Genomic DNA, 9,693 nt, shown 5'->3' with positions numbered 1-9,693 from the left:
GATGGAACCATTTGTTTGGAAGAGGTGTGCTATACTTATCTATCATTGATCCTAATACATGATTGTTTATACTTACAGAATACAAGTATGGAGAGAATGTTTTCTTATTTCTTAAGCTAACAGAATGAAATAGCCAGTTTGGTAATATTTAGTGGTTCCTAGAAAGTTTTGGTTTTCCAGAGGAAATTAATATGCAAAAGTGAAAGACTTTTTGCTTTTGTATTCTGGAGAAATTGCATGAAACAATGGTAGAGAAATAATTTGTACACAGGCTTTGTAGCAGTAAATGAAGCAGTTTAGGGAGGGGCCATAATTTAGCCTTTGCTTTTTATGTTCACTCTTTTCACTAAAAGATTTAAAAAGAAATGGAAGCAAAGCTGAATCAAGTTAATTTATCATGACAGTCCCTAATCATATCTTTGATAGGAATAACGTAGGCATAACATGTGCACTATCAGAAAGACATCATAAACAAACTCCATTAGCGACTGAAATCTTTGGCAAACCCATTAGCTCCCAGCCAGTATCTGAGTGTAGCTAGTCCCTTGAATGCTCATCCTACTGCAGAGCTATGCATAGCAAGCAGCAGCACAGCTTGGTTCCCAGTCTGCAATAAGTTCAGACAACAAATACAATTGTCAGTGGCTATAACATGCCAATGTAACGGGACTGTTGCCCCCTTACTAACACTCAGTGGGGGTGTTTTGGTTGGCTAGCTCCCAGCACTAAAAGGGGAAGGGTCGATGGCAAATCAGGAGCCTGAGACTGACAGTCCCCAGGTACAATGGGGAAAGGCCAATGCTCCAGATCAGCCTGATTGACAGGGCGGGCAGGCTAATCAGGGAGTCAGGAGGCCAGAGGGGGTCCCGTCCTCCGTGTGAACTGGAATGGCCTGAGTCAGAGTGGGGCCGAGCTAAGGAGAGAGCAGGGGCCCGAGCTAAGCTGCTGGAAGCAGAGCTGCAGCCCCAAAGCCAGAGCACAGCTCAGAGAGAGCAGACCGGCCCTGGGAGCAGAGCTGTAGCAACCAGAGCCAGAGGGGCCAGACAAGCAGCCAGGAAGCAGGTCAGAGCTGGGAGCAGAGTCACAGAAGCAGCCTGCAGAGCAGAGCTGTCCTGGGGGCAGAGCTGCAGCAACCAGAGCCAGAGAGGCCAGAGAAGCAGCCCAGGGAGCTGAAGGCAGAGCAGCAGCAGCAGCCGTGCTGAGGCAGAGTGGAGCTGGAGCCGGGGCTGGAGCAGTCCGGAGCTGGGGCTGGGGCTGGGGCTGGGGCAGTCCGGAGCCGTGTGCAGTCCGAGTGCGGTGAGCAGCTGGGGAGAGTGAGGGGGACCCTGGGCAGAGGGCCCAGCACAGGGAGACGCCTCAGCCAAGAGGCCTTGCAGGCCAGACTTGCAGGGGGATCATAACCCCGACCGGGCGGGGGCGACACTGGGAAGAAGGGTTCTGCCACCTAGAGCCTGAGAGCGTGTGGCCACCACCAGAGCAAGTGTCCAACCCACAGCGTCCCTGCAGCACAGACAGGGCCTGAGAAGCAGGCCTGGGACCTACAAGGAACAGACTGAACTGCCCTGTCGTTCCAGAGACACTGTTTGTAATGTTCCCTGCCACAGAGCAGGGTGATGTGTTTTCCTTTAACCTTTCCCATTTTTCCTTATTCTTTTTTAAAATTAATTGTTAATTAAACAACTTGTATTTGCTTTAAATTGTATGAAATGATCAGTGGGTCAGGGAGGTGCCCAGTGCAGAGAGAGTACCCCGGAGTGGGGACACCCTAGCCCCTGTCCTGGGTGACCACAGCAGGGTTGGGGGTCGAGCCCCCCAGGAATCCTGGGCCCAGCCTTGTCGGGGTTTACGAGGACACTGCCAGACAGGAGAGTGGAAGGGGAGTCCTCAAGGGCAGGGAGGCCTCTGGGTAAAGGAAGTGGGAGCGAGGACTCGGATCCTTTCGCTAGCCCACTTCACCGGGGTAGTGCAGAAGCCAGGAAAGTTCCCCACAATAGCGGGACCATTCCCCCGCTTACACCCACAAAGATGGGCCTAGAACCCCAGACCTTCAGCTCCAAAAATTCAGGCGTCTGACACTTGAACTAAAGGAAAATTACTATTCCTATCACTCCTTTAGCTGATAAGAATAGGAATAGTAGGCCCCATCTGTGGGTCCATCACTCACTAAGCCATGTGCATAGAGCTGGCCCATTATATCTCTTCTATTTGAAGATGCACCATCCTTTGACTCCTTTTTTTCTTGCAAGGGGATGCAAAAGCCTTGTCTATCAATGTGCAGTTGGCAGGAGGGGAGCCAGAGAACTTGGTCTGCAAAGGAAGGAGGAAACAGAATTTTATTTGCAGAGTTTCTACAGTGAGATCTCTTCTGTCCCTTTCATTAGGCTGGGAAATAATTATCTGTGGATACTAAATAAACAAACAAACAGGAAAAAAATGCATCTGGCAGCACACAATGTCAAAGTTAAAGTAAAAACATACTGGGAAAATGTCTCAGGTCACATTCTTCAGGAACTTGGGACATACTTTTCTCCGATGTATTATCCATATTCGTCTTCATTGCAGCCAAACATGCACTCAAGATGTGCATTGCTAGAGCTAATCACTTCTAAATCAAAAAGAGGTTTATCTGATAACGTTGGTAACTTTGAAATACATCTGGTAAAGGGGAACAAGTGAAAATTGAAAACATAAATTTTAAAAGAGGAGATAAAATACTCTGCCTGAGACTGGATTGTGCTACCTAATAAAGGAAAAACTACTAAGACACCACTGCCCTTAGAATGTAAAGAATAAGGCCAAAATGCACTGTCTCAGTCTTGGTGTGTGTCATTGCTGAAAAAGTCACACCTGGTTTAATAACCCAGTTGCTCCAAAATTGGAGGATCAGATGCACTTTATATGTGCACATAGAATCTCCACAAGGAGAAGAGGAAATCGGGCGTGCACAGTACAGATCACCCTTTCTGACATTCCGTATCAGGATACCTTGCTGAATACTAAGTGTCCCTCTTTATCAAAGAAATCCTGTCTGACAGAGCTAAACGTCTGTTCTTTCCTTTCCTTGAGCTAAACTCAAAAGCTGACTGACGAGAGAGCGCTGAAGCTTCAGTTGTGTTTTCAGACAAGTTTAAGGTCACTTAAGACAAGGAGAACAACGCTTTCTTGGATTGACCGCTAATTAGATGCTAAGTAAAATCCAGTAGAAGAACCAGAAGAAGCTAACAGGAAGTGACAATAAAGAAAATAAAATCATATCTGTTTGGTCCTATAGTTCACTGGAGAAGCCTGTCCTCCCCAATGAAATGTATCTTCGGACAGTTGCCCCTTCAAGACTCTTAGCCCTGGATCACTGACTATGACATCCCAGAATGACTCCAGCACCCATGAGGAAACATCTAGCTGCCTTACCAAGAGTGCTTCTGGGCTGAGAGACGTTCTTGAAAGCAGTAAGTTTTTACATTTCTTGTAAAGACTGGCAAATTGCCTCCATGTATAAAGTGGTTGTGGAGCCCTGGAGCTTCTGCATGCTGACAGTTGCTGAGGCAGTTTGATACTGGATTGAACTCTGCTGTGTGTTATTAATCTACTATATAATTACATTATAAAATCAAATTACTCTGCTATTTCATTGCAGTTATTGTTATTGGTTTATGAATTCATTACTTGCCTTTTCTCATTGCTATTAATTATGCAAATACAATTTGCTTATCAACAAATATGCTTGTCTCTGATTAACCCTTTCACTAATGGTCCTTGTTGCAAATTCTAGGACGTTGCAGAAAGCAGAGGTGTTCCTCCATAGTGCCATTACTTCACTGGAATGCCAGTGCTTTAGAGATGACTTATGTGGTATGTGGGACAGTGATTCATTTTTCCTACTACATCAGGTGCAGGTCCATAATGAAATAGAGAAATAATTAGGATCTGGTTTGTGCAACCCTTAATCAACTTGATGAGCAATTATACAAGTAAACTCATGGAAGTTAGTTAGCCAGTCTACCCACGTGACCATGAGTGAGTGCTGTTATGTATGAGTGAGAAGTAACCGTATGACTATGTAGTCATAAATGTTTAGCCTCATGTCACCACATTTTCAAGTACTTCTTCAGTTTCCACTCAGCAACTCAGCAATTTTATCTCCCAGGAATCCGTGTGTGTGTGTGTGTGTGTGTGTGTGTGTGTGTGGTATAATCCAGTCATACAATCCACTTCTATGACTGACTATTGCTATCTTAATCAAATTCCATTATATCCCCAATGTCACTGTACACATAATGAACTAATGCAACACATCATCCTGAAAACATTAAGGGGGAAAAAAAAATTTCTTTTAGTAAATGAAATTATAATTGTATACTTTGAAATTACACCTCAAAATAGAAGGCTACAAGTTTTCCAACAGCACAGACTTAAGGTTGAGTGATGTTCTGGCTTCCTTTTAATCAGCTGTATTCACATGTTCATAATTTTCTCAAAACAAATACACTTCGTACAGAAATTTTCCAGGCTTAGTCCAGGGTCAAGGTTGAACTTTTTGAAAGTTTGATAAGTCTCTAGACAGTCTAGAGATATGGATGAGGGAGGGAGGGAGAGAAGCTGAAACTTTTTCAGCTTTAAACAAATGTGACATAGAAATGGCTGCACAGAGTTGGCAAGGGTCCAACTTGGGCACTTGTTGGAAGAGCTCCTTCACCAATTAGGAACAATATATAGGCAACTGAAAAGCCATTTCTGATCATGCTCAGTAGATATATGCCAAAATTTAAGCAAAGTTTAGCAAACAGCTATGTGATATTTAGTTTCGCTTTATGGAATTTTACATGAAAAACGTTCACTTTTCTGTTTTATAGCAGTGTTTTAGAGCTGGATGCAAATTAGAAGTGTTCTGTGAATAGTCCTCCTTCTGTATCTCTTTCTTTTTAGTGCTTTGGAGATATAAACAAAAAAAAGAATGAGATTTTCCAAAGTGTTCAGTGGTGCCCTAATTAGACTCCCATTAGAGTCAGTAGAAGTGTTACCGTTAACTTTAATATGATAATTTAGGCCAAAACTAATCACTTAGGAAAAGTCTACCCTAAATATTTGAACTTAAACTTTAGGTTTTAGATTTTTGTTTATAATTTTCTATTACAATCTTTGGAACAACATATCTTGCCTCACTTCAGTTCTTCATTCTTTGTTGCATATTTTCTCTTGTGGACAGTTTGGCTCTTGCTTCCTCTTCTATAATACTGAACATCTAAGTTACAGGAAAAGTATATTCTATACTGGTTCTTTCCCACCCCACTACCGTAGGGATAGGATTTCTAAGTAGCCCAAATTAGTTCTGACATCTTAAATATTCTGTTGAATGGTGGTAATTCAGGTGAAATGTTAAGTAGTAGCTAGAGAACTCAAGGCAAAAACCATGGAGCTTATTTTTCTGGTTATGCAGGTTACATTTAAATTATATTGAGTTTTCACTTGTATCCTTAGGAAATTGGGTTTATATGACCTGGGGTTTCTCATTTTTACTCATCACTGTTCACACAGATTTTAGGTAGTGACAAGTATTGCACTGCAATATCAGTTTAATTATATTTGTGGACAGCATTAAACATAAAAATTATAATAATCTCAACTCAGTAACATTTGCCATTATTGTATTCAGTAAGTTGCTTTTATACTTTGGGAAAATTCTTATGTTGAGATTCATTTTGAACACAGGTAGTTATTCCAAAGTCCCCAATATTCATGCTTCTGGAAGTAAATAACTGCTTTAGATGTACTTGACCCTACTTCTTAGCAGGTATTTGAAACACTGTACCTGGTGTTCTACGGTTTATTGCAGATTATAAAGTATAACAGTTTTTCAAACCTATAATCTAGGACATAGCCAGAGTCAAAAATATAATGCCTTACTCCCCACTCTGAAAATTATTTCAGAGGTTCATGTCTGCTATTGCATATTTATTGGAAATGAACAGATTGGGGAAGCGCTCCAACATATCCTCTGGATCCTCTGCAGAGTTGTCATTGCCAAGAGTACTGCCTCCTGAAGGCCATACTGCTAGGAATTCTACCCTAGCACTGAGCTAATGATATTAAATCTCATTTTCCATCCCATCAAAGTCAATAGGAACTTTTATTTTCTTCCAGTCAGAGGGAAGTTCCCACAACAAATACTGCTGAATAATGGGGCCAGAATCTGCCCTCCAATACTCATGTATAACTGCTGTTGATGCCAGTGGAAGTGGTGGACTAGTATCTGGGGACAGAATTTGTCACAGAGAATTGAGTTATAGAAATGATCTTTTATTTTGTAAATGTAATGCTTCTGAAAAAATGCTAAATTAACAGTCTTGGAAACTGTTTACCCATAGGAGGGGATATAGTATGAGCAGCAACACTTCACATTTCCCCATAAGTAACCTAACCACATCAGCCATGGAGGCATAGGCGCTGGAACAGTTTTTATAGTGAGGGTGCTGAAAGCCATTGAACAAAACTGTAAACCCTGTACATGCTGCAAACCACTTCAAAGCAGGGGTGCTGCTGTACCCCCAGAACCTCTAATTCCAGCAGCTATGGATGGAGGGGATCCCTTCTAGGAGTGAGGGTAGCTATGCTTCCATAACCCTGTAGTGTCAAAGCAGCCTATGGCAGTGGAAGGTTTTTTCTACCTCTATAAGAACACCACCTCCCACAGTGATGGCAGTGAGGTTGATGGAAGCTGCGTCTACACCGGTGATTAGGTTAGCATAGCTATGGAACTCAGAGTTAAGACAACCTTCACACCAGTGGTGAGCTGGAGCCGGTTCCCACCGGTTCACGGGAACCGGTTGTTAAATTTAGAAGCCCTTTTAGAACCAGTTGTCCCGGTTCTAAAAGGGCTTTTAAATTTAACAAAAGCTCCAGCAGCTCCCTGCCCTGCCCCCGGCTCCAGCTCACTTGGCTCCGGCTCCGCCTCTGCCTCCTCCCCTGAAGGCTCCCCCTCCCAGCTTCCCACAAATCAGCTGTTAGCGCGGGAAGCCTGGGAAGGCTGAGAAGGAAGCAGCAGCTTCCTGCAGGTGAGCTGGGGCTAGGGGTGCAAGGAGGGCTCTAGGCGCCGCGCAGCTCCGGGCGGCCCCAGCCCTGACTCCGACTCCGGCTGGCCAGGCGGTGCGGCTCCGGGCCAGCCCCCAGCCCCGACTCTGGCCCAGCCCACAGCTCCAGCCCGGCCCCCACCTTTGGGCCGGTCCCCAGGCCCAAGTTCGGGCCGGCCTGCAGCTCTGGGCTGGACCCAGGCTTCAGCCCCTGGCCCTGACTCCAGTATGTCTGCTATTATGTTCTTATGGATTTTCTAAACACCATCTGTGAAGTTAAGTGCCCAAATCCCCTGGAAACTCAATAGTATGTGGGTGTCTCACTCCCATAGGATCCTTTGAAAATGCCATCTGACATGTCCAGCATCTGTGTGTCTCTACCTGCTCACCACTGTAAATGCGGTTATCTGTTAAGTAATAGGGACAAGTGTCAGGATGTGATACTGTGAACATATTCAGGCTGACCAAATTGGTTGACTTGTAAAAAGAGAGAAGGGAAGGAGGGTGGTTTTATAATTTAGATATTTTTAGGGCCTTTCCATGTTTCTGCACCTGTACATATAGTATCTTAATCATTCTTGAGACAAAAATAGTTGTCATAAAAAATGCTTCACAGTATCCCATAATATTGCAAGTTGCCCCGTTAACAACTAGGAATCTTGTCATAGGCTATGATGCACCATAAAAAGAAGCACCCCAAGCTTCTTATTCACTCCTCGCCAAAAATCTCTGAAAAAATGGATGAGCCTGAAGATCAGTTAGTCTTGGCTTTGTTCAAGGAAGCAAGTTCCCAGGGTATTAAATAGGTGAGACTATATAACCAAACCAATTTTTACTTCCACATAAAATATGTAAATTTTAGTACTTTCATTGTACCCAATGGAGTGCAGTGAATGGCTTTAAAGGAGCTGCCATGTTCTAGTCAGTCAATTAGTGAGCTAAATACTTTCTTAATAGACTTTCACAGCATTTTAATCCTTAATGAAGTGCTCAGAGATGACACTATTTTGCCACAGCTTGGCATATGGTTAAAGCACAATTGGCTACATTTAAGTTTCACAACTAGATTTGTTCTTCTCTCCGGCCTTGGCTACACTGGCAATTCATAGCACTGCACTTGCTGCACTCAGGGGTGTGAAAAAACACCCCCCCGAGCGCAGCGAGTGCAGTGCTGTAAAGCGCCAGTGTAATCAGCGCCTGCAGCGCTGCACGTTCTCTCGCAGTGCTGCAAGCTATTCCCCTCGGAGAGGTGGAGTACTTGCAGCGCTGCGACTACACTCGCGCTTCACAGCGCTGCCGCAGCAGCGCTGTGAATCCGCGAGTGTAGCCAAGGCCTCCATGTACTTTATTCCATAAACAATGCTAAGACCTAGACTGTGGTATTTAACCATAAGCCCTGGGTAGGGGATGGCATGGATCCTTCCCACCACAGGAAGAGCAATGAGGAGTTTGTTCCTCAAGTATGTTCCATCTCTCCATGTGCTGCTCTTTTCATATGATTGGGCCTGGGTTGGATTGTGCATTAGCAATATGGTAGCAAAGAGAGCTTCCCCGGCACACCAGCTCTGTTCTGCAGTTAATGAAGACTATGGATGAGGCTATGACCACTTTGCTCCCAAAGGAACAAGCAGAAGAGAGCAATCCTTGTGTTCCTCCAGAACGCCATGAAGGGAGGAAGACAAATGGCACACAATAGGACTCTCTCTCTCTCTGTGAATTGAATTCTAAGAATACTGTATATAAATTAAAGAAGTAAAATGACTCAAAAGTCCTGTCTAGTGAGAGAAAGTTCAAAGCTGTATACAATGTAGGAACACAGCAAGGAAATTCATATTTTACTCTCCATGATTGAGGTTAGAAATGTTTGCCGCTCTAATATATTTCTGACCTCCTTTGTGTTGCCTAGATGTTTGCTTATTCATGATAGAGTAACTAAACTAGTATTTTAAACATTTCTCTTTCCTTTTGGGGCCTTGATTCTTTCCTCACTGATGTCAATAGCAAACTACTCCAGCAGCATTTGCATCTGTGCTTAAAGTTAAGAACAAGGCTAAGAGCTTTCCTGAATGAGGATTCCCCCCCCACCCCCCGAAAATGGTTGTGTTACAATCTTGGCCAAGCTCCCCCAATGAATGTTTGCCAGGTTGCTGGTACTGGGTCTGGATCCAATCCTTTGGATTCCATAGGCCCTTAGGCTTGCTGGGACTGGGCAGAGTGTAGGCTCTGGCTCTGGGCCTCTAAGTACACTCTCAGGGTCTAGGTCATCTATCCAGCACTTACCCCAGAGATCAGGGATGCTGCAGTCCAACTGCCTAGGCCCTGAAACTAGTGCTGACTCACCCAAGCCTCAATACTAACTCCCCCAGAGTTCCACCAATGTTGTGAACCCTCTGGATTACTGTTTCATGCGAAGGCGCTCTTCATGACAGTTAAAACAAGTAACCCACTGGCTTTGCAAAGGAGTTTCTAAACCAATCATATTTTGCCCTTAGTGAAACACATGAGATTTACAGATCTATGGAAATTAATAAAATCTGCAGGCAAATCCCTGCTTGAATTTCCTCACCCCACCTACGAATCCTTTGGATTTTAATCACAATTCTTCCAGAGGGTACACTATTCTTCCCCT

General features: G+C 44.1%; 1 long non-coding RNA gene across 2 annotated transcripts in view; it reads left to right on the top strand.

Annotated features, from left to right (window-relative positions):
- Nucleotides 1–733: 733 nt before the first annotated feature.
- Nucleotides 734–9,693, top strand: part of LOC122173810 (uncharacterized) — a 96,272-nt gene continuing 87,312 nt past the window's right edge. Inside the window, exons 1-2 of one of the 2 annotated variants that reach the window (XR_010589763.1) lie at nt 738–1,296; nt 3,272–3,446. This is a non-coding gene — a long non-coding RNA (uncharacterized LOC122173810). Of the gene's footprint in view, nt 3,447–9,693 lie in introns of both variants that reach the window. The other variant, XR_010589762.1, reaches the window with a different exon arrangement.

The sequence above is a fragment of the Chrysemys picta genome, chromosome 8, assembly GCF_011386835.1.
Source record: "Chrysemys picta bellii isolate R12L10 chromosome 8, ASM1138683v2, whole genome shotgun sequence".
Lineage (NCBI taxonomy): Eukaryota > Metazoa > Chordata > Testudines > Emydidae > Chrysemys > Chrysemys picta.
Note: the sequence above shows the minus strand (reverse complement) of the source record. Positions and strands in the feature narration are given on the sequence as shown.